This window comes from Taeniopygia guttata, chromosome 4A (assembly GCF_048771995.1).
Source record: "Taeniopygia guttata chromosome 4A, bTaeGut7.mat, whole genome shotgun sequence".
Lineage (NCBI taxonomy): Eukaryota > Metazoa > Chordata > Aves > Passeriformes > Estrildidae > Taeniopygia > Taeniopygia guttata.
The window spans coordinates 10,174,065-10,200,788 of NC_133029.1; the positions used below are offsets into that span (position 1 = coordinate 10,174,065).

At 35.6% G+C, this 26,724-nt stretch overlaps 1 protein-coding gene across 18 annotated transcripts in view; it reads right to left on the bottom strand.

The window, feature by feature from the left end:
- TENM1 (teneurin transmembrane protein 1) overlaps nucleotides 1-26,724 on the bottom strand; it is an 873,984-nt gene that overhangs the window by 404,932 nt on the left and 442,328 nt on the right. The window lies entirely within an intron of this gene.

The following is a 26,724-nucleotide window of genomic DNA, read 5'->3' on the forward strand; positions in this document are numbered from 1 at the left end:
TATTGTCTGCTAAATTTTGTAAATAAGATACATTTCAAAACAATGGACTACTCTAACTTATGTGTTAGGTGAAAAAATTAAAGTGTAAAATACATTTTTGTTATTTCACTCTTGACATGGAGGATTAACAAGTGGTAGACACTAAATTTCTATTCACTCATTTGCAATACCCTAGCAAGGATTTCAGCTGCTGAGCTGTGTAAATACCAAGAAACTGAGGTCCTGGCCTCCAGGCAGGAAACCCCTGGACACTTCCCTATTCACCAAAACATGGTGTTTTTAAAGAATTATTCTTATGAAGACAAAGCCCCTACTGATAAGTCCCTTTCACCAATTAAATCAATATAATCACTTAAAAATACACAAAAGAGATTCCTAAAAGAGGTAAATGGGATTTATATCTCACAGCATGAGCAGTAAATCTCAGAAACAATAAAGTTGAACTAGTAGGAATAGGTCATTCATTCACAGCCACAATGTACCAAGCCCAGGAAAATGCAGGAGAATATATTTTATATAGTTTAACAGAAATGCAACAAGAATGAAACAGGCACTTACAGCCTTTACTTTTTGGCATGGGTTTTTTGTGAACACAACAGTTACTGTACTGTGCAATACAGTTTGCATCCCTATCATCCTTAGATTCTAGGTTTCAAAAGCTTTCATTTCAGTTGTTGAAATAAATATTACCTTAAAAGCCAGGACATCAACATAACACCCTAATTTTTAAGACTGAGAATGAAAGGATCATTTATAGCTAAGTGAGATTCTCCTTACACCAGCAAGAGTACCAAAAACTGAAATAAATGGAACTCTAATTAAAAAGAAAGTTGAGATTTTAAACTTCCCAAATAATTAGCATGGTCAGAAAAATGAGTTATCTATTCATTCTCAATCCCTTACTTATTATGAAGTAGCTAGAAAGATTAGACATAGTAAATTTAAGAAAATTTAAAGCTGTTCTGGCAGTCATCTCAACATAAGGCTTTATTATGGTGGCAGAAAAAGCATTATTTTATTTGACAAAAAATTCCATTACACAGATTTTTTTATATATATTCTAATTTCTTTAGCATGGCAATATGATGACCTATATGCTTTTGCAGTCTATTGTATTATTTATTATTAAATTTGCAAAGGGTATTATTAAAAAAGGAGTTTAAATTCACAGCTTCTGGTATACAAAATAAAGTCAAGATGAAAATTCAGTGAGCCTTTGAATTATGCACAGAGGCTTTCAGTGCATTGCTCAGTAATTGTAAAATCTGTGGAAGTGACCATAAATAAGTAAACTCCATAGTTCTCCTAATCCCTTTTTACAGTGCATAAATAAACTACCTCTTTCCTATCTGTTCAAAGAATTTAGAAATCAGAACAATCAGTAGGAGCAGTATTGGCAAAACCATAGTTTTTAAAGGCTTCCTCATTTCAGCTATCCATTTACACATGCTGCAGAATTAATTTGTCTGCAGTGTACTGATAAAAGCTGGCATTCCTAAAAAATTTAGTCAAAGGAAAGAAAAAATTAATACGATTATTTCATGGTTTTCATAATCATATTTTTATTATATACTGGTTAAAACTTCTAAGATCTTGATTAGCCCAGTAATGCAGATTTGTTATATTAAAATTTTGTGATTTTTTCATCTGAAAGTTTAGCACAGGACTAAAACAATTATGTACAACTTCCTCTATAAAATCTGAAAATTCATTACACAAGTTACTCTTGTACAAATGCTTCAAGTCTGTAGCCTCATGAGATTTCACTAAGACACTGAAAAACTTGTGTCATTCACAGACTTCAACGTGTTTTAGACATGATGGCATGGCAGTCTAAGAGTTGGTCATTATCTGCTGCACAGCTCAGCCTGTCCAATCTTCCTTTCTTACAACATTTATCAGGGAAAGTAATGCAAGAATTGCATTAAAAGGGACAGTGGCTGAGTTTTCCTGCTAGCTCATGTCTGCTTTATTTTTGCTGCTAAATGAGAGACAGGCAGTGAATGAGCACAAACAAATGCTACTCTAAGGGAACCAATTCTCAATCCCTGCTGCATTGAAGAATTTTCAACCTGCATTGTCCATAGTACAGTAACAGAAAACTTCATCTTGAAACCATGCAATACATATAATTCCTGCATGAAAAAGATACATGGAGTTTACAGAACAGCTGGAAAGTGGTGACAGAGTGATGTAAAATCATGGTTATTATATATCCTACAGACTTTAAGTAATTTTGGTTTGTAATGAAAATAATAATACTGAGTACTGGAAACCTCAGTAGAGATTGTATCTCACGACCATGTTAAAAACAGGGAAGTCAGATTTTTATTCAGCTAAAAGTCAATTTTCACAGCAGCTGCTCATTTATAACATGTACAATTAGGAAGTATTATCTGGATCTTTCCTCTTGTTCTTTAAGGGGATTAGATGAACAAAATCCATTTTGTCCAGTCTCTTGTAAAGCTACCACATTTATTCACAGCAAAAAAGAAGTGAGATTTGCAAGCACTTCTAGTTCTGTGAAGGTGCATTTTAAAGTTTTAAAATGTGGACATTCAGAAATGCAATTTGTGCTCTGAGGAATCTGGAAACTTCAGCTTTAAGAAAGGTGGAAATATTTCCTGATTTGAGAGCTGGAAGTTACTTTTGGCAAAAATCCTAGAACTATTCTTACTGTTGGTTTGTTAGGAAAAAAATATTTAATATAGGAGCAGGAGAGAAAACTCAAACTCATCAAGCCAAACACAGCAAGCTAGAAGGCAGAACTCAGGTCAAAAGCATAAGAGGAATGGAAACCATGGCTGAAATAAAGAATGTCCATCAGGAGGTCCAGCACTACTTTTAGGTCCCATGATGGAAGGAAAGAACTCTTATATGGGGTCAGATGGGGGACACTAAGAAAAGACTGCATTAAGTCTGGATGTGAAAAAATCTGTTTCCCTTTAATGCATCAGCCACAGTAATGGTAGAAATGTTTGCAACCTAAAGTACTTTTAGGCCCTTTCAGAATCTAGAAAGGGTAATACAGTGGAAAACCAAGTGTGTGTCAGAGTAATCCTGTGTGCCACACTTTCAGGGAGAGCTTTTAAAAGGGGTATATGTGACTTTTTTAAAATGCATGTACAAAATTGGAAGCAAAGCTTAGATCAAAGGAATGGAACACATATTGCACCTTTCTTTGAAAACCTGGAAAGGTTTGCAGCCTGGTTTCTCCACAGGATGTTTATGAGACTAGCAAAGCTGGGGCTGTTAATGCAAGACTGACAATTCCAGTTCTGGGATCAGAGCTGGCTTTGCTCAGAAATGGCATTTAAACTGTGTCTCAGATGGTTTCTAGCCCATGCAAACACAATCTGAGAATCCCTAAATCCCACAAAGTATTACACAATTTACCTGCATTCTCCACATCCCAGAATAGACTCAAATTTCTTGTCACCTTAATAACTTGATGGATGACAGAGAAAATATTTTATTATTTTTCTGTCTTTGGAAAAAACATAATTAAAATACAGTATTCTAATCTCTGAAAAGTAATTAAACTGATATGTATAGGATTCTTCAAATTTATCCTAAACTTTAAGCAATATAATGATAAAATATATGACAATTTACCACTAATATCAATCTGGAACATTTCTAAGTGATTTAGAAAATGCTTACTCTCTACATAACATGGATGTGGGGAAGAAAATACCCATGTCTTGATTTATGTTCATTTTCTAGACCAGGGCAAAGTATGGAGTTCATTGATCTTGACTTTTAGGTAATTTTAGCACTGATTACCAAGAATAAAATTATCTCTTTTAATACAGTATATCTATTTTAATACAGCCAATAACCCCAATATAGTTAAATCAGTGAAATGAAAAATATATGACAAAAGAAAATGAACTTTTGACCAAAATATTGTGTAAAAATATTTTTTTAAACAAAGATATCTAGATTTAATTTATGGTATGGAAAGATATGGCACAACAGATCAAACTAGTCTAGCATGTGTTTCTACTTTCACTTCCAAACATATGGAAAAATGACTAAAGGTAGAAATTTTCACCACAAAACTGGATTAAAATTCTGCATTAAAAATATTTTTTCTAGTTTCTTTTTTTTTTGCTACACTTTTAAAAAGTCATGGCATAAATAATCTTTGGTTTATCCTCATGAGAAGCATATAAATAGATTTACAGATACCCTACCTATTAGTTTTGTGAAAAAATAATAGAAAAATAATTGTATACTGGTCTTAAATATCATCCAACCAGTGCTGCCATCCCTTCTAAGCAGCAGATTCAAAAATCCCTTCAAGAAAATATTGTGTCTAAAAATACATTGCAAAGCTCTTGCCACTAAAACATGTGACTTCTACTCTATTAGTGGCAGCATTAGGACAAGCATGTTATTTGCTGACCTGGCTAGAATACTTTTGCACAGCTAAACATCTGCTGTGGCCACCACTCCTTTCTTGTTATATTTCTACCCATCATCAAGTCAGTGTGAATTGCTCTCAATTCATTAATAAACAATATTTATTGGTAGGAAACGCCTCAATTTAAACACAAAATTCACATCCTAATATAAGACTTTGTCATGAATTTATAAGAATTGAAGCCTAATATATGCAAGATCACTTTCTCACAATAGTCATTAAAACTATCAGCTTTAGTTGACAGTTCTCAAAAATGGTTATAGCTTGAGTAATTGGCAAAGAAATTCATAGAAGGGATTAGAATAGAGCTGGAAATAAGGGAACTCACTTTTAGAAAATTCTAAATTGATTACAGAACATTCACAAACAAGTCGCTTGATAAATTATTTACTGTTTAACTGCAAAACATTGAATAAGACTGTATCTATATGTATTGAATAATAAGCTACATGACACTTCTGCCATTATTTAATTGATAAAATGAGCACTTAGGAAATGATCAGTCTTTTTATGTCAAAGTGCTCAGAGTAAGTGATGGCAATGATGACAAAGATGACAGATATTTTTCTCCCTTTTTACCATTTGTTTGACAACATCAGCATCCCCTAGATTTATGAAGTGTGACATCATTAAAATCTCAATATTTCATCATAAATACTTCAATTTAGAATAGATTCAAACATTTTTCATGTCTTTCCACGGAGGGACTCAGATATAAATGACACTGAAATTAATATATGAACTTCACCAGAGGTTTCCTAGCAGAGGCAAGAATTCTAACAACAATGGAGCAATGTCTCAAGCATTAAGCACAAATGATACTTAAAAAATTCTCCCTTACTCAAGTGCTCATGGGCCCTGGTACCCTGCACCCATGCTGCTGACCCCTTGAGTCTGGGCTCAGATCATCTGTGCTTAGGAAAAATGGAGCTCACAGCCACCAGATCAAATTTTAGAGCAGTTCCTCATTAGATGAAGCCTGTCATAAGCACCTTTCAAATGCCATTATTTCGCAGCTTCCAGGGTTTTCTGAGAGAACACTCAAATATGTAAGACTTTTCTTGGTGTGCATATTTTGCCTGCACCTCTGTAACATTTACTATTGTGCTAAAAAAATAATACTAATTTAAAAATTATAACCAGTGACAAAAAAAAAAAAAAAGAAAAAAGAAAACCAAAACCCAAAACAAACCAAAAACCCTACAAAAACAAACAAACAAACATATCACATCTTGCCTGAGGTAGAATAAACATGACTCTGTTGTTCTCTAGGTGAGCACTCAAGACATGGAAACCAGTCTGTAGTATCCATGCTCCAAGAAATTAATCCTCTATTTTTAAATTGGCCACCCTAGGCTTAAGCACCTCACCACAAAGCTTGACATATTTCCTCTGTGAGTGACCTAAAAGCCTCCCTGTTGCTCTGAGCTGGGAAATGAGAGGACCCAGGGTCCCAGCTCTGTGACACCCACAGAGCTCTCTCTGCCCTAAGCTCTGTGCCATGGCCTGACGTGGCCATCAGCTGGGCCAAATAATACTTCTTCCTAAGTCAATTATTTGAAAATAGAACTGGCAATGTGAAAGTTCCTGTGATACTGTTAACTTTGTGGAGAATTGAAGTGTTTGTAGCATCTGTAAAGCTGATGGATTGTTTCTCATAGAGGCAGCAGTTCTATAGCAAATACGGCTTTTATGGGCAGGAAAGCAGCAAGGTCAAACAGCTGTGAAGGAAACACAGCTGACCTCCAGGGGAATAATCCATGCCCTGGAACATTCTAGTTGTTTCTTTGAAATGAGACCAGATGTGAATGTACCAAAAAAAAAAAAAAAAATATTACCCATTCTTTTTTAACAACTTCATGTACCTAAGATGAACAGAAAAGCTCAGAAAAATACTGCGAAGTTTTGGGTTTGCTTTTAAGGAGGATTCAGCAGAGATAAATTCTTTTCCAATAGGATACTACAACCTAAAATACATGCTCAGGTCTTCCCAAATGTACAAAGAATACCCAGAGTGTCTGTGTTACTGCTAAAGCTTTTTTGTAAAGAAATTACAAAAACCAAAGAAGGAACTGTGTTTATTTGTTTATCTACTCAAGCATGAAATAATTACAATGCAAGAAAAAGCAACAGTTGTTTGAATTTTACTTCTTATTCTCATCCCTCTATGTTCTCAGTTCATATTTCTGTCATTGAATTGGCAAGGAAAAAGGCAAATAAACCTCCTCAGAGGATGTATTTCTCCATAGTACAGAAAGTATCTAAAGTTATTTAAAGTGAAAAGTGTGTTGAAAAATTCACTGGCAAAAAATGCCTGACAAAATATAACTTGACTTTGAAACTATATCAAATAACATTTTATCAGATCTTATAAAGAGCTAATATATTGTGAGAATCACACAAGTTTATGATACAGTCTAATTTAAGGCAATCTTTGTTTCTGATTGCAACTTGTCATCATGAAAGACAGACTGTAAAACTGTAAGAATAAAACTATAATAGTAAAACACAGGTCTCTGTCAAGCTAGGAAAGGTGGCTTGACTTTGACTATGGCCCAAACAAAGAGCCATAACTGAAGTGCTAGAAAATTATGTTAGGCAAATATAAAACTAGATAATTATTACAGATCTCTATTTAATTCCTGGTTTTGTTTGTTTTCCTGTGTGACCTTCAATGAGGCATTTAATCTCTTTCTGTATAAAACTGTAAATAGTTATCTGAGAAGGACTCTGGGATACCAGAAGGCATATAAACAGCTAGCAGCAAAAAGTGACATAAATTATGCATCTGTTTTATGAAAGGTTTGTGTCCAATTGAGTAAATAGAGCTTTCCAGTCTGGATTATAGTGTGTGAGCAATATTTTCTTTATAATGAATTCATTTTATTCACTAAATGCATTACGTTATTCAAACACCAGGAAAATGGTGTCAACCATACCCTCCATCATTTATGATGGAATTAGAGTCTTATTAAAATCAGAGCTTTTATTCCTAACATCTTTTTAATATGTCTCTTCAAGGTAGAGTGTTACCAGACCTCATACTCTGACCGAAAATTGTGCTAAAATGGAGTTCTAAGTCTACTTAAAACCAAATCTCACATTTATCCTTTTACTTGAATAATCCTGTTCCAGTAGTCCATACTGGCAGGGCAGTGTGGCCTCCTCCCAGCACCACTCAAGGTGTGAGCTCCTTCCACAGCTTGTGGGATTCTTTGGTGTGTAAGGCAGAAATTAAAAACACACTGATTATAAACACACCACTTAGCAGAAGAGTGGTGCAATGACAGTAAAGTATTTTCCCCTCATTAAAATGGATATAATTATTTTCAAAATTGTTCATGTCTAATAAGTTGCCTTGCTATTTAAAGAATCTTAACTCTGCCATGATGTCATGAAAATAAATTCATAGAACTTCTTTCCTATCTCATTTAGCAACAAGATGCAAATGTACCTAATGTTTCCCTGAAAATTGAGAAAAATAAAAGTACAGTGCCTAATCAACATCAGTAATGTTATGTTGGTAATCACTCACTATTAGTCTGAAATTACTTCAGCAAAATAAACAAGCACCTATTTCAGTTTGCAGTGCACTTTAAGGTAACTTTCAAACTGAGCAACATTTTAGCTAAGAGGTGATGAAAACCAGATTTAGATTTAACCTTCTTCCCACACATGCTCTCAGGCCAGATCCTTGCATAGGATCAGTACTAGAAATTTATGAAATCACCTTCAATGAGTTAAGTTCCTAAATCAAAAAGTTATGATTAACCCCCCTATATAACCATGGTTTTATATGTGTATATATATGATTGTTTGTTTCTGAATACAAAACAGCTGCAGAAAGTTAAGTAAGAGCAGCAGTATTAACAGGAAAAGTTCTATTTTGCTGCAGAATAAGATATCAACTCCTTCAATGAACAACTTAGATCCAACAAAAGTCTCATAGATCAGAGAAGAAAATTCCTACTGCTTACATTTCTGTGACAGATAACCTAAATTAAAGAATTCTTTATCTGTTAAGAAATTCCCTGTTCCAAGTCAAAGTAATACTACATAGCAATAGTCATTAACATATAAAACTGAGGACAATAAGAAGGCAAATATATAAAATATAATTTATCTCACTGCAAATCTGATAGAAAACATTAGCAGAACATCCTAATTATCCCTTCATTTTATCTGAAGCTCTTTAAAAGAGAATAAATATTTATACTGATAGTTCTTGATGATTGGCAACACCCATGTATCCTACAAAAATCCCCAAACACCAAAACAGCAAATAGAAAGCACAGGAGCTTTGTTGAGGATGTTCTAATATGAAAGTAAATTATTTACAGAGCCCTGTGCACACTGACTTTGAATATTCCCAGGGATGGGGCATCCACCACCTCTCTGGGTAACCTGTGCCAGTGTTAACCATTCTTTTATTGTATTTCTTGATGATATGGCACATATTTACCAACCAGTTTCACTCTAGATCTAGTGTAGTAAGGCTGGGTTTCCACACCCCTGTGCTCCCGGACTGCTGCTGCACAGGAGGGCAGGGAAAGCTCCCAAGGGCCATTTCTGGGGAACTGACAGAACTGCTGTAAGGTTTTGCCAGACTGAGCAGTACAGTTTTTCCCAAAAGAGGTGAGATAATATTTCTGGATCAGAAACCTGAAAGGCTTCTTCAACCAACACAATTCATTGTCATCAAGGCAGTTTTACTGGATAAACATCAATATGTCCAACTACCATATATTAACATCAGTCGTCAACATTTTAAGTTAATTAAATTTGGCTCCTTGTTTCTATCAGATACAAATCTGTCTATAATTTTTTTTTTTTTCTACAAAGCACAAAATATCATGTAAAAGTAAGTCACGGCACTCAAAGCAACCTCAAAGTGTTTTGAGGTAACCCACAAGATCTTTTTCATATGAGATCCTGAAATGAGGTGAGAATTCAGAGCTTCCTGCCACTATCAGAGTCATTACTGGAAAACTGGGATCACAAAGCCATTTAGTTCAAAAAGAATTTTCGGATAGATAGAAAACTCAATGCATTAAAGATTTATTTTTCAATAAAAAATAAAAGCTATGGTGTGTAATATTTTTTCCCAATAAACAGAATAATTTACTACTACGACAGTACAACTTTTTTTTTCTACTGAGATATTATTGAAAATGTGTTGCTTGTAATGAAACCCTAACTACTGAAAAACAAATGCTTGAAAGACACAGACAGATCAATGTTTGAAAGTCTTGTTACTGTTTTATTTCCCACACAACTTGAACATGAAGCTGTTCAAAACTTCACAGCTGCACTTCTTACCTGCCAGCAAGTGTTCATACTCTTGCTTTGCTCCAACTTTCATACCTCTGATTTTACTCAAGTTCATCCTTCTTTGCACTTGAGTCTTGTCAACTGCTGTGCTCCAGGTTCAAGTTTAAGTCAAAGCATGAATGATCCTAAGCTTTGGAAAGGATTTTAACTGTGCCATAGGAGATAGATAATTCAAAAAGGATGCACTAGAAACTGGTTGGTTCTATTAAACCATTTTATCTAGACTTGCAAGTTTCCTGACTTTTCAGCTCTACCCAATCCAATAAACTTCCTTGTTTGATTCTCACTACTCTGATTAATTCATCAAAGACAATGAGACTTGTAAATGTGCAAAGGCAATGAACTCTGGTACCCTCATATTTCTTTGCAAGCCATATTTGCTTAGGTTACTGAATATATGTGAAGTAATAAATCTCAAAAAATTGTTTATTAGGAGGTGTAGAGATCAACCTGGATGTTAAGCAAGCATAAATTATCTTGAAATAGAAAAGGGCCATTATATTTCTAATAAAGCATGGTTTGCATTTTTTGCTGTGATATCTCAGAGACTTTACCAATGTTAATGAAACTCAGTTTTTACTCTAAAATGCCTCCCTTGTTACCCTATATCTAAAGTGAAAAAGCCTTTTTATTGATTTGACAAACAATGGGGATTAGGGCTCTTTCAGTATCAACTTTGCTCTCTTGGCATAAGTCAAAACCACTAAATTTATACCAAATCTTACTGAAAATCATTATCCAGACAAATATATTTTTTTTGTTGCTTTTTCCCATGCTCACCAGGAATGCATAGTTGATGCTTTCTTCACGATGGCATAGACTAGTTTGAACCAAACCTAGTTTGGTTCAGGAATGGTCTAAATCCAGCTGTTGGAGAGCAAGAACAGAAGAAAGCAAGGCAGAGGTGAGTGGGCAGAGAAAAGGAGAGAGATAAAAGGTGGCTAAGGAAGTATGCATTCCACTCAGTATATCACAGAGAATTTCAGTTTGAACCAGGTGGTTTCTGCTCTGTGATATCATTTAACCTGAATTCCATTTACCAGTTAAATGTTTGCTAGTCTGCAGACTACAGAATCAGAGTTTTCATTTTATGGAACTATTTTCTAGTCAGACAAAAAAAGTAAATAATTAAGAGATTGCATTTATGGATAGTTTGAGCCTTCAAGATTTAATTGAATAGCAAGAATCTTCTAAGATATACTGGATGGGAGAAACTCACACTGCCAAACTCATACTACATCCATACAAATAAGAAAGAAGTTAAACAATTTTGATGTTTATCATCACAAACTGTGTAGGCAATACAGCTCTAAGGTGTTGTATCATCTTTTGATGGGATGCAGCAAAAAGAAAAAAGACTTTATATATATTTATAATGTGCACATAGCTGTGCACATGTGTTTTATATCTATTATTTTGGGAATTAAGAAATTTGAAAGGAATTGTTCTGAAATGGTTGGTGTGAAAGCAGCCATAGGATAAATAGATGAGTAACTGTGTCATGTATTGCCATTTTTATTTCCATAAGTGCTATCACATGGATTTTGTTAGAATGGGAAAGTCTAACAAACTAAATAGAGAGGCAGAAACACTCATCTAGAGAATGGCCAAGGACCCTTTCTGCATTTAATGATATTTGGATTATATGACATTTTGGATGCCAGATAACATAAATCACAAACCACATCTTATTTTGAAACAAGATAGAGATAGGTAAGAAGTTCATAAACTGAACATTTTCCCTGTCACTTTCTGCCATTTCTATAGTACTGTTAAGAAGTATAAGAACACCAAGAAATCATGAAACAACCAGTGTTCAAGGATTTGTCTCTGCTTGCAAAGGTTTTTGAGTACAGCTTCTCAAACAGCTTTAAACACATAGTTTAAAAAAACCAAGAGCACAAATTCTGGTGGAAGCTTTTTCTCAAGTAATCAATTGAAGAACCTTCAGATAGCCTGAAGAGCTTTCACTACTGACAGAGAACTGTGTAGTGACTGGCAAATCCTACACTGAAAAAATACACTAAAAATACAAAGAAGACTCAGTACCTCCATGTACAGGGTCAGGAAGTCTCTCTGCCATCACTGATAGGTCTCTGCTGGCAGCTGAAGAAGCCTCAAAGAATTAAGTACTCACAGTATCAGATTTACTTAATTATGGATGCACATTAATAGACTACCCATACTTTGGCTAAAAAGTGAAGATTTAATTCTCTGGATGGAGGACAGGCAGAAAACTCTAATTCAAGTGCTTTTATTTATCAGTTTAATAGAACTGTAACTTTTTAAATAAAAAAAGATTTCTTCTAAAAGTAGCTGCCACGTTATCTTTGTGACAGACCATTTCTGACATACAATGGTAATATCTGTGTCATTATTCCTTGAATTAGGATCATCAATTCCTTAGCTACTGCCCAGAGTTCCTTTGAAAGTAGAAGGTTTTATTTTCCCATTACAATTTTACACAGAATTTTAGAGCACAAGGTACATGTTTTAAATCTGGGATGTTAGTCTTAGATTCCATTTCTTAGATTCAATTTCAGAACTTTTTTAAGATGCTGACCAAGTGTCCCATGATAAAGATCACACTTTAGGCAAAATTGGATAGGGGACTCTCAGAAGAGGTCAGTGTTGTGAGGAATGAGTGAAATTAAATAGATGAAGTGATGATCCTTTAGAAGTTTCAGACTTTTTTGGAAAACATCAAATCTAGCATCCAGCACAGGGTATTACAAGAGGGTTCAAGTGCTCAGTCAACTTCGAAAGGGTAAATACCAGAATGATAAAGAATTAACTCGCCATATTCAGATTTTAACTCAGGAATATGTATGGAAGAAGCCAAGAGCAGCTGAAGTTTCCAACCAATCTGTTAATCTTCCTGACATATTTGGCCACATCCTAGTGGTTTTCCCCCCTCAGTCTCAGCTATATTTTCTAACTATTTTAATTTTAAGGCTTTTTTCAGGATGTCACTGCAGGATGTAGCTGCACCAACCAGTGCTCTCCCACAGACATGCTCAAGCTCTTGTGTTTTGGGAATTGCTTGTTTTTGTTGTGTTTTTGTTTTGTTTCAGTAGCATATTTCTGACCCATCAGATCCTAAAGAATTGTTATCTTTAATGCAGTTAGGAAGGCTGTGTCATGTGTCACCTCAGCCCTAAGATCATGATAAAGATAAGATTTAAAGAAAATACATGGAAAAGTCACAGTGCTTTCAGGATCAGCTACTAAATTTTCCCCATCTAATCAGTAGCTGCAGTAGAGATGATATCAAAATATGCAAAGGTGAGGAAAAACATCTAAATATTTCCGAGAAATCACGGAGATTGTTGAAATATTTTCAGATATAAAAGTGGAAAAAAAACCTGATTTCTAGAATTAAATATGCTTTGCTTTCTTTAAAGAAAGAAATAGAAAATGAAAGAACTTGAGGTTGCAGCAAAGTAGTGTGTTCTCTGTAGTTAGAGCAATAAAAAGGAAATGTACGTAATTTGAGTTTGCATAATCATTATACCTGACCATTCAAGCATAAAAGTGGATTTTCTGCTGGAGCAACAGTTTTAGTTTCTGTTTTTCATCATAAAACTAATTAAAAGTAGAGACAGGTTGAACTGTTAAGAAAAAAATTTTGGGTGTATTTGAATCCTGGCTTAGCCATCAAGGCAGTATTTCACCAAATACTATTCACTCTTCTTGACTTTAAGTTATGCCTCAAAAAAGCTCCAAAATTTACCTGAAATGATTTCACAGGCTCAGTATCCCCCAAATTATCCCAACATATATTTTTTCCCCCACTACGATTTTGTAAAAAAATTTCTTTTTTCTCTTACAGTTGATGAAAAGCAACATTCCAATGTTGATTTTCTGGGTTGATTCAATTACTGCAAAAGCCATAGAAAGTGTTTGAAACAATTTTATGCAATGTGTACATGCCTCCTCTTAAAAGCTTGCTCTGAAATTCAGCTGTGTCACAGCCCCATTTCAGCACACACAAAACTAATGGAAAAATTGCCTGATATAGAAACACAAGCCTGAACTCTGGGTAGCCAAAATGTTTTAAGATGTAATCCACCAAGATTTCTACTTATTTACTCAGGCATGTGGGTGCAACTTGAAGCATTTTCAGGAGGAAAAATAAATGGAAGAGACAGTTGGGGCACTAGATAAGCCATATCAAAACTCAGGAGAGATTTTAAGAGGAAGATAATGGATGGCTGTTAAGAACAGTTACCAAAGACTTGATGGAATATAGGCCTGGAGGCCAGAAGAAGGGCTAATGGAGCATAATTTTGTGTTTCACATTTGTGGAATTTCATATCTGAAAAGCAAAACACACAATACACACGAAACCACACACATTTAGAACCCTTCATACTGCAGTGGGCAGCTGAACGTCCCCAGCACACACAGACACACAGGTATGGGTGTAAATCAGCATATTTATTTAGTACCTGATGTGCAGGTGTCACCTCCTGGCCCCTGCCCTGCTCCACTGCTGGGCCAGACCTGAGCTCTGAGCTCACACCAGCCCTGCCGTGTGCAGTGACACTTCTGTTAGCCACCAGTCACAACTGCTTGAAAAAACCTTTCGAAGAGAGTTGCAACAATATTTTCCTGAAAACGTGTGCCATTATTTTCAGACTGTATCCTGGCATCATACAAACACCTAATCTTCACCTTATGGGAAGCAAATTATTTTAATAAATCCTCTCTCTCCTAAATGCTACAGTTGTCCCTTGGCAAGCCAGGAATTCATACACCTGTCCAATTTCTAATTAAAGGATGTGTCTCAAAAGCTGACATTCTGGTTTGCTTAAAAGTATTGGGCTTTTTTGTTTTGTTTTCTTTTTTTTTTAATTCCAGATTTGAAAACCATAGCTAATTATTTAGTTATAGTACTCCATGCAAATGTTCCAGAAGTTGGATGTTAATTTGACATTTGTAATATGTTATTTCTGGTGCTCAAGTCACACAGTCAGTTTATAATAATCAGACAAATACTGTGTTATCTACTATAGAATTAAAAGTTCAAGTACTTTTCTCCTAAATGGTTGCACTGAAGTAAAATAATTTAAATTCTGAAGAAATACGTATCATAATCTAAATCTTAATAATAACTAGTTTCATTACTAAAATTGCTTAAAAGGCAGGATGTAATTTTTAATAAACTTGTCTATAAGTACTTTTGGTTGTATATTCAAAACTTACTGGCATTTTAATAGCTTTATTTGTCATCGTTACATGTTGTTGCTATACACTTACTACAAAGATAAATGCTTTTTTTCTTAGCTCATGAAAAGAAAGTTATTTAGATTAAGACAACATAGCAACTACAATTGTAGAATCAAACAATAATTTTTTCCACAAAGTGTATTGCTTTAGTTATGCTCAGGATCATCTACAAACTTAGAGATGCACATTTTAATGAACAATTATCATATGCCAAGGAGATTAAGAGAAGGATAAAGCACTGATTGTAACTGAGAAATAGAAACAAGTACAGAAATAAAAAGCTACAATTTTGCAGCTCAGAAGAAGAAAAGAAAGATTCAGGAAATATGGCAAACTGCACATGACTGAGGAGAATCAAATTGATTGCCCTAATTACTTTTATGCAAAATTATCTTTTGAGTACAGAGTCTGCCCATTAATTTTTACTAATGAAATTAAGCTTTCTCAATTATCTGTAGTTATACAACTGTTATGCTTGGTGCAGATCAATAATGGTCACACAGCAGTGAACACTATTAAAGTCCTTGAATATCTGGCCAGAGCTTTCCTGTAAATCTCCAGCACAGTCCAAGCAGAAAGACAGTAAATGGAAAAATAAACTGAAGGGAAGAAAAGGAAACATTATTTTCTGTAACATAACACTAACTCAGGTTTGTTGTGTGATGAGATCTGCAGTACTTTTAGAAGGCTAAATTGCCAGGTAACACTTTTAGCTATGCTGTGTCAAATAACAGCAGCTCAGGCTTTAAACCTCCAGAAGGAACACTCCTGGCCCAGGATGGGATCCTGCAGCAGGGTTATTCTTTCACCTTGATTAGCACAGTGACATGCTTGAGCAGGAGGTGACAGCTGAGATACATCCACGGTCTGATTCACTACAGCTAAATTCTCTGCTCTTTCTTAAAGCCAGAGCATCCAGAACAGGAACATTTTTGTGGGAATTGAAATTTAGAGTTTACTCTGAAATTCTACAGTTAACTATATAGACCAAAATATATTAGGAAAAATATATTTATGCTTTTATTTGTTCCAAATCCACATTTTTCATACTTATGTCAGTCATTCCTTTAGGTACATGCACAACAAAGGTCTGTCCTATATCTCATTAAATAGGGAGACATTTGTATCCAGTAATATTTTACATGGCAGATGAAATTGGAGGCCAGTTTAGAACCTCCAGGCATATATTCTGCCAGTTCAATAAAAAAATAATTTTGTTAACTCAAGTTGAAAAATACCTAATATATTATTATATTCCTTCTAGCAGAAATTGAATTTATAGTTGTGCGAGAGTGAAAGCTGAGGCCTTGTGGGACAACCAGTAAAGACCAGTGCTCACAGACATTACTGGAACTGACCATATTCCATCACTAAAGTAATGCTGCATGTCAGCTTGTAAGAGAAGCATCTCTGCTGCATCTAATTGTTAAATTCAAGGGACTTTCAAACAAATGCATTACTAGCTAGAAATTGCATTTTTAATTCCTGTAGCAGAGTCCCAATAAAAATGATAATGCATATTTTAATTTAAGCTCTGATCCAATTTACAAAGTGATTGCTTGATAAATTCTTCTGGCTATCTAAGCCTATCACACTTGGTACAGAAATAGTATTAACCAAATTATTGTAAAATTTTTCTTCTTTTTTTTTTTTTTAGCTTTTTCAGCTTTTAATATATAAATTAAGCTAAAAGCTTGCAGACACCATGTAGTTTATCCCCATTGCCCATAGCAGATATAATCTATGAAACAACTGTCTGAAACAATTTTAAGGGTCTAACGAAAGGTCTGCTTACTCTGTTAAATATTTCCATGTACCCCTACCTGTGGACACCACATGTCATGCTGCCTGTAATTCTTCTCACTGATCTTCCCTTCACCTTCCCTCCCCACTTCCACTTGGGCTGCAGCACCTAAACTAAAGGTTGATATATTGTAAGGACACAAATGAACTGTCACTGTCACTGTATGGACAGTTTTGAATGTTCTTTCAGGTTCTTTTAGATTTTGTTTGCACAAGAAACTTGAGTCCTGATTTGGGCCTCTGTAGGGTATAATTAGCACTATATTAGAACCCTAATGTTAACACACTTTCTCTTTAATCCAAATTCCCTGACTCATTCCAGCTGGCACATCAGCCAAAGGAACTCTCTTGTCATGTAGTTTTCAAAGTCATATTGCAACCTCTTGGTTTTGCTGCCAAACTTTCTTACTTATTTAGCTTTTCCTAAGCTTAAAGTCTTTTACGTAAGCTTCTTGATACAACTTTTAGCATTCAGGTGCCAAAATTTCCTGATCTATGTTGCTTAACTTTGGCTTCAATCTAAATATCCCACTGCTCTCCTGGTTGTCAGTAAAAAAGTTTGCTTTACCTTTCAGCCTGAACAAATAACAGCCATTGTCTTCAGCAACTTCACTGAGCTTTCATGACCCATCTTAACTCATGCTAATATTCATATGTATATGCATATTTGTATATATAAATGTGTATATGAATTTATACTTATATATGCACACAGATGTATGGATATAGATACACACATATGTGTAATGTCTTTTACAGGAAATATATAAGATTTCCTATTGGTGGCCAAATCTTCACTGTGCTCAGGTTTTTGAGTATCTAACAATTAACTGCTGTGAAATAGTTTCTGAGAAAATACTGAGTCTGCCTGGTTGCTGTGGTTTCCCAGCTTCAGTAGTGTCAGCCAGCCAGTGCAGAGACAGAATGTCACCAGACAGCCTGAAAATGCCATCTCCAGAACAAGACTTTTGCCAAGGTAAAAAGAGATGACAGAATCCCATTAGGTTACTAATGACCATTTCTTTCCCCTGCTGAGGTGCAGGAGCTTCCCCTAAACCTCCTTGTCCAGCACACAGCTTGGACTGAAGTGTTCGGGCACAGCTGTTTTCACCTCACAGCTACTGAAGAAATTAGTGTAGTTGTAACAATCATGTGTAGTTTGCATCTTCTATGTGTCAAGTGGTAGAGAAAGATGGGAGACTGAAAGTTAAAAAAGTTAAATCAAGCAAGATTATTTCCTACCTATTCTTACCCTGGCAAAAGTTGGAAATAAATTTTCACAATTTTAGATTTTTTTCTGAATACTCCTGAGCAGGTGTTTAACTCCTTATTGAAAGCAGGATCTGCTACTTGCCCCTTTTTTCCCAGTTTGGGGCTGTTCAGATGCCTGTGTTTATCTGGACTGGACCTTCATATGCAAGCCAAGCAGAGCCTTGTCTTTAGGCATGGCAGCTCCAAGCTTCACAGGCAACTTCTAATGAAATTCTGCAGAGTGGAGCCACAATTTCCAAAGCTCTTATCAACAGTTAGTGACATGAAATATGAATTTGTCTCTTTATGATAACATTTAATGACTTTTAAAGTTGTGATATGACAATTGCTAAGCCAGTTTCCCTTCCTGTCCCTGTTCTGTAAAGAAGAAATATCTGTGTAAAAAAGGCTCATAAATGTGCGCATGAACAACAGATACTGAGTGATAAGAGAGAAGTAAGTATTATTTTACAGTAAAATATGCATTATGCTGGATATAGTGTTCTCCAAAAAGCTGTTAGTGCTCTAATTGAATGCTGAAAATGAAAAATAGACCCTCTATTTCAGATGAGAAAAAGAACTTTCCTCTTTCAGCTCATTGCAAATACCTCTCTCTACAAAGCAAAGCAGGTCCCTCATGAGACAGACGCCCATTAGTATTGCAGGCAAGGCTAACTTATTTCAAAATGTATAAAAGACACAGCAGCTGATAAAATAGTCTGTCTTCAAGGAACGAAGTAAAAAGCTTTTGTGCTATAGCAAAGCATACAGATTTTAAGAAAACAAATTAGTTACAAAGCACCTCTTTGGAAGTTGGAAGTTCAATCCCTCTCATTTCACAGTTCTTTATTCTTAAAAATAAACCAGAAAAACCTATATACAGCCTGGGAGTGGCAGGAAGAATTATGCTTTTGGTTAAGTCATGGGAAGTTCCTTATCTCTCCAGTGAGAACTGAAGCAGCCCACACATAAATTATGTGATAACTGAAGTAAAAAAACTGCAGTCACACTGGGCCACCTCCTTAGCACCCACTTCTTTATGGAATAAACTGAGTGGTTCATTCAGCTTTGTTTTCTCCCTCCTTCCTTCCTCTCTTCCACATACATATTTTGGACTGTCCTGCATTCTTCCTGAAGGTCTGGTCTGATCTGTGTTTAAGTCAACAAGAACATTTTCACAGCCCTCAGATCATCTTGGATGACCCTGCAAAACTCCAGCTGTACATCATGTCAAACAGCCCAAAATCATCTCTGCAAAACTGGGGAGCCCAGGAAGCTCCAATACAGAAAAGGAGGCTTTGGCATTCCAGCACCACAACTCCTTTTACTGATAATATTTTGGAAATTAAATTAAAGCTGGCAAGCTCTATGAAAAACAAATAGCTAAGACTGGCCAATCTACTAAGTTTAAAGTGAAATAGGCACACATTTGCTCTTACTACTCCTCCAGAGATCAAGCAATCTTTTGAACTATTTATTGTTCAGTATTATAATTTATAATATGAGCTTTGTCAACATTCCAAAAGAAGGATTTAAAAAAAAATCCTTTCAGTGTCTTTTTTAATGAAATAAAAGTTTCCCAGAAACACTAAAAAACATAGAAACTAAGTGGCACTGAACTCCGTATCTGCAATACTTACTGGACAAGAGAAAAATACCCAGCTATACAACCCTCACTCACAATGAAATTTATATTTAACACCCCTCTGCTTTCTCATTTGAAAATATTTTCATACCATTTTGTCAGTGCAATCTCTGCTGTTTTACAGAACCATTACCTGCCACTAGCATTGAGATAACCCACTGCTTCTGAGTAGTGTCCAACAATATTTTACATATAAAAGAGAAATAGAGCTGAAAAAACAGGGCTACATTGAAATCTTTGTAGCAGGTACAACATCCCAGCTGGAAACTGGATTTGATGGTGAGTACCAGAGATGGACTATATCCTGTGGGTATCACAATAAAATAGAGCAGCAGCAGAAACAACACTTTCAGTAACACATTATGCGAACTTCATTTATCTATTCAATGAAGAGGAAATCTACTTAAACCACAGTCCCAAGATATGCTATTTCTTTTGCCTGAAATGCATTTTTCACATTGCCATACTCCTAATGGGAAATGTGTTGTAAGCAACAAGCAATGTATTTGATCTCACAGCACACTTAATTCAGGCAGTGAAGATTTTAACTGAAGTTTCTGTTGGTTTAGGTGTGGAGAAGGTTTTCTCCTTTTTTTTTTTTTTTTTTTTCTTCTTCTTCAAACTTCATGGCTACCTTAAAAATGGCATATTCAAGAGGTGTTCAAAATACCTACACACATCATAGTTGTCCGTCAGCAGCACTGACCTGGTTTGGAGTAGGACGGAGTTAATTTTCCTCCTGGTAGCTGGTACAGTGTGGGTACAATGCTGCTGACACACTGATGCTTTAGCTGTTGCTCTGTAGTGCTCACTCTCAGTCAAGGACTTTTCAGTCTCATGCTCTCAGGGAGTAGATACATGGCAGCCAGGATAGACCATGGCCAGGACAGCTGAGCCAAACTGCCCAAAGGATATTCCACACCACAGAAGGCCTCCCCAGTTGGGCAGGAGGGGCTGATCCCTGCTTGAGGATGGGATAGGCATTGGTCAGTGGGCTGTGAGCAACTGTACTGGACATCAATTTCCTTGCTTGGGTTTTATTTCTCTCACTTTCCCTTTTAAAAAAATTATTACTATATTTTTTAGAATTATATTTTTTACTTCAATTATTAAACTTTGCATATCTCAACGCAGGTTTTACCTTTTTCTGATTCTCCTCCCTGCCCTACAGCAGGGGGGTGGCGTAAGCAAGCAGCTGAGCAGTGTTTAGTTTCAGGCTGAGGCTAAATGATGACGAGGCACATAAAGGCAAATAAAATATAACTGCATTCCATGTAGCACATCTGGCAGCAGCAGTGGTGGCCAGTAGTAGCAGAAGGGTTCTTTGTGCATCTCTTCATTTGCATCTCCTCAAATTTCAGCAGAGGTCAAGAATGACATTTTCTGAATTCAGTTGGGAAGAAAACTGTTTCCAATTTGCTGTGACCGTAACTGTGTGAAGCAAGCCCTCAGCATTTCTGTGCACAACTTCTGCAGCAGCTGATTGCTCAGTAACAGGGTTCTGGGAAAGATCCAAACCACAGCTGTCAGACCACACCAGAAGGAAGAGCACAACAGGTGTCTTTACCTTACTGGGACCTCAAAGTTCTTGCTGAATATTATTCTGTATAGCAGTATTTCTCAAGTTAACAAGAAACTACATGGTATTTAAAATTCTATCATAAAAGCTCTCAAGTTTTGATGTCCATATTGTTCCACCCATAAATAACAGACCACCTACAACTGCAGGCATGCCCTCTCAAGTAACATAAAATACAGGATGCAAAAAGCTATCTAATTTTGTCCTATATAAATAATTAGCAAATTGCATTAATATAACGTATTGAACAGAATGAGCCATAATTTCCTAATTTGTAATCACTGAATCATGTCAGGTCAGATGCATGTTGCGTGATGCTATATATCATCGACAGTTATACTGCTTTCTTTTCATGCAAGCACAAAGGCAGGTGAATGATATTTGCATTTTCTGAATTTAGCAGTCTATTTCCTATACATTCAAAATCAGAGTACAAAAGCTTATGCAAGAGATGTCTTGTATGATGCGAAAGAACCAATGACAAAATGCGAGCTGATGGATATTTATAGAGGGTAAAGCATTCTGAAATCTCCTGTGAGGAAAAGATGCACTATAGCACTATATTTATTTCTCATATTTACTACCTACTTAACAGACTCTTAAAAGATATACAGCTATAAAAGGCCACTCTTCTGCTATGACAGCATTCTAGTTTACACTCACTGGTGATCTTCCTAGAACAAGAAAACTTTCCTGGTACTATTATAGTAAAAACGTGATGGAAAATAGCATCATATTTTGGATTTTAGGTTTATTGTTGTTATCAAGCAATATTCACAAATCTTTGTGGCCTTCAAAGTTTACTTATACTTCACATTTCCCTTCTAATCAGCAGGTTCAGGTGATCCAAGTATCAGACATAAATTTTCTTAGTGTGAACATTTCGGACATGCTGCCCAATTAACAGTAAAATGCTTTATTTTCAGTGCTGCATGCCTGTGGATTTTGATTGCACAGAGTGCTATGAAATCAGTTTTTGTGATTTGTGAAGGGCACAGACAATCAAACACAACTTTTACGTCATTACCCTGCATAAAAGCATATGTTCACTATAACATTCCAGAGCTGTAGGAAAGGCCAACAAAAAGAAAACCAATGTTTGATTGTTAACTCACCCCATTTATCCCACATTTATGTGGGATAGATAAAGGAGCTATAAAGGAGCTCCAGCAGCACAACACATTTAACTTTTCCTACTGAAAGTCTAAATCACAACAGACAAATATTGGAATATTTAGAAAAATGTGTTGCTCCTTTTCCATTACAGCCTATATCCCAAACCGATGCAAAACAGAGTGGAAAATATTTAGGAGTATCTATTAAGGTAATATGCAATTTTTTTTTGCTGTGTGTTCTATTGCAGTTAAAAGCCCGACTTCACTTAGGCAGAAAAGAACATCTATGTGAATCTTTCAACAAGTAACTTCAATATGTTCTTTATAGTTTTGGTCTATTGCAGTGGGAGGGGGGATTGTTATCATCTGTGCTAGTAACTGTCTGGAATTCTGCAGACTTCCTAATTAATTGTATATTAACTGTACTTAAATAACATATAAATTGCATTTGGCTTTAGGCAACAGAGAAAAATGCATGGTTACTACATAGGTGTGGCATATATTTTCACCTCTGTCATACAGATGATCTCCATTATGTCATGGTTAGTGCTCCTTTACTCAGCGTTATGGTTACTGTGGACAGTGGATATGATTTTTGACAAGTGCATCTTGACACGGGGTACACAGATTTTTATCAAGCTGAGAATATATACAGCCATTTTCTAATTCAATACAGTACTTTATTTTTCAGCCAAAACTATTTATTAGCTTTAGCAAGGGACTTCTTCAAATTATGTCCTCAGTCTATTTATTATTTACTATTTGATACACAAGAGAGGATAGGTACTTTTTTCATAAACAAAGGCACACTATCTTTGTATCAAATACAGATGATTGCAAAATATATTTTTAAATTAAAAAGCCTGCCACCTATAATTTATTAAAAATACTTCAATCAATTGATAAACATAATTTTCAAGAATTAAAGCTTGAAAAGACAACAAAGAAGCTAGCTCAGATGGATGCTTAAAAATGTAGATTAAAAATTGCCATGAAATATGCTGACTATATCATGTTCCTACAGTGATAGAGGTTCCCTCGACCAAAAGTCTGTGTGCCTTGAGAATTTGGTTTGGATGTCTGGAGATAACATAACCATGTTGCTAAGGTAACAAGTGTAGGGTTGTTTGGGGTTTTTTTTGGAAGAATAAACAAGCATGTAAAACCAGCATAAAATAGACAAGCAATATCTTGATGCCTGAGGGTTTTCTGTTTTATATATGGCACTTTGCAGAGATGCTTGATATTAATCTTTCACAGGTGATTACTCATTTCCTCATTTAGAGACTCCATTAGAAACCATTTGTGTAAAATGGAGAAATAACTAAATATTCAGAAGAAAGAGCAAACTGGCCTGTGCAGGCAGGGCTGCAGCCCTGCTCGGCTGCTGCATCCTAAGTGAATCACTAAGCACTTTTGTCCAAGGCATAGCAGAGAGAATGTCAGTGCAAAGCCACTCATACATCAGGGAAATCTAAATCATTGCATAAATAAAAAAAGGTAGCACTGTGAATATCACAAAAAAAAAAAAAACACCAAAAAAAACAAAAACAAAAAACCAAAAAAAACCAAACCAAGCAAACAAACAAAAAAACCAAACCCAAAAGATCTGATTCCATTAAAAAAGTGAATTATACTGCACTCTTTTCCCCTTTTGTATTTATTTTCTCTTAACTAGATTTTATTTGCATGAATCTTCCTGAAAAATGTATTCCTATAATTGCATTATAATGGGAAATCTCAGAGCATAGAAAAAAGTTAATTACTATCAGCATCCAAATCACTGTCCTAATATTTTGTCAATTAAATGAAGTAGAGAAGATATTGAACTGTGGACACCTTGCTTCATGTGCTGAAGACAGCTCAGGTCTGGGATCAGCTGACATTACACTGCAGCAGCGCTGGTGCCTCATTGTGAGGTTTTATTCAAAGAAGACAGAGCCTGAAGTATTAGAGGTTTCCATTTTACCTCAAAGCAGGTGCCCTTTTCCACTACAATCTTTTTTCCTTTGCTTCATTCCCCCTATCCAGTGCTTTCCTCCTCCCAGAGAAAGAAGCATTAAATAAGGATTCATGGAAACTTGAATAACCTACATATTTGAATTAGACATTTATAGGAACAAATTCAGCTTTGGCTCTGAGGTTTTTATTCCCTATACATCCACTAGTTGCACTTCAGGTAAATTACCATCTTTCCATCTACTTTGAGACAATTCAGAGCTGTATTTTTAGGAAGTGAGGTCAAAGACAGAAATTCCTACCTGTCCAGATTTATAATCATTACAAAAAGAAGAGTTGCTTCGAGTTTAGTGAATAGTGTTCTGTGCGTTCCCAAGCTAATGAGCATCACTAGGTCATATTTTAGGACATGATTTGCTGTTGAGCAGTCTCCTTTGTCCACGAGAGTCATTAGCAACATGGTAACAGGAGGTGACAGCGTGAAATGGGGGTGAAGGAGTGAGACACGATGGAAGTGGCAGCATCTCATTGTGCTGGAGAAGAGGCAGAACAGAAGTTGTGTGAAGAGCTGACGTGGACATGAAGAACAGATCACTGCATTGATGAGAAGAACTGGGGAATTAGATTGAGAGCTGCAAAGAGGAATGGAGATTAAGAGGAAAGGACAGGAGGAAAAGGATGGGCAGAACACGGCAGGAGAAGGAAGGAGGAGTTGACAGCAAAGGGGTGTGAGAGCCCTACGCTCACAAAGAGAGGAGCTGCTCCCTGAGATGCAGGAGGGGCTGGGATAAGAGGTCTTGGGACTTAACTGTGGTAACTCTAAAGCCATTCTAACTGTGACCTGGTTTGGCAGTGGACACTGTGTACAAACCTCCAGGCTTCTCTCATCATCCTCTCATTCAAGTCAAATGCATTCTTTTTTGCTGACATTCTTTTCAACTGCAATGCATTGGGGCAAAACAGAATGACAGGGAATCACCGTGAAGGAAATTGAGGTTTTAGCCTGATCCAAGCCACTTGTGCAATTGCATCATACTAGTTTATGAGCTTTCCATACTTCAAGCCATAAAAAATCATCTCCAATCAAACCCAAACATTTGAAACATTAAAATAACGAAGTACAAATATATGTCTGAATACATGGGATGTTTAAAAAGAATCATTTCAAAATGATGTCTTCGTACATTGTTAGTCTACAAATTTTGCCTACTACAGGAGCGTGGTAGCTTACTCCTTCACATGAAAAACAAGAGCTAAATTATACATAATTAACCCCCAAAATGTTAGTAGATTAGTTTGAGCACTGAAAATTTAAGTTTTTGCATTCTGAATAGAATAAATTTATTTTCAGTGAACTTCACCTCTTTTTCAACATCAGCTACTTGAGATCTGTCAGATATACATGAATAATACATGAAATTTTAAAATACAGCATTTGAAGCTGTTGCAGACATTTTGAAAAATACTGTAAAAACAGGTAGAAAAGAAGAAAACAAAAATATCTAATAACATGCCAAGCAAATGACCACCCACCATATGCCACTCACATAAAGAACTACAGGTATTCTATCATAATTCTGACAACCGCTGTTATTATTTTTCATATTCAGTGATCATGTATTCAATAGCTGTACTCAAGAAAACAAACATGGAACAAAACATATCTATAACAGCCTCTAATATATGGAAGGTGTCTTGCACATCACTGAGTTTGCTCAACAAGCTCTCAAAAGCAGTTCCCAGTGTTCAAAGTACAATGTTACACAATGTTTATGTTCTCAGATATTAAGAAGTTATTTCATAGAGGACTTTTGAATGCATTTTTCCTTGAAAATCATCTGTTTTTCACTTGATGTCTCCCAAATAATCCTTCCACTAAAGAGTTTGTTTAGCTCATTGACACTTTTGATGGCATCTGTAGAATTTATTGTTTTTGAAAGGGAAAAATATTTATGACAGATATTTTGTTTAACATTTAAACAACTTGAGCTTTCCTGTTTACTTGGTGAGAGGATTTTGTTGTTTTAGAACCTATAATTAAAACCAAACCTTCATGGCAAAGTAGAAGCACCAGTGGAAGAGCTTGTCACTGTACAGACATACACCAGCTTATTCATAAATTAAAATTAACTTCAGGCTTTTTGAGCTAATAGAACTGGTAATTAACAAGACCAAAACAGTTGGTTTTGGTGACAGTTCAGTTCTGCACTTTTTTTTTTTTTTTTTTGGCTACTACCTGGAAGATTTGAATTGCAACTGCCCTTGGTACTTATTGACTTCCCATCTGAAACGTTAATAATCATTAGAAATTATTTATGATATCAAAACATTATATTCTCATAAAACAAAGGTCCTTTTGTTAAAACCATTTCAAGAGGCT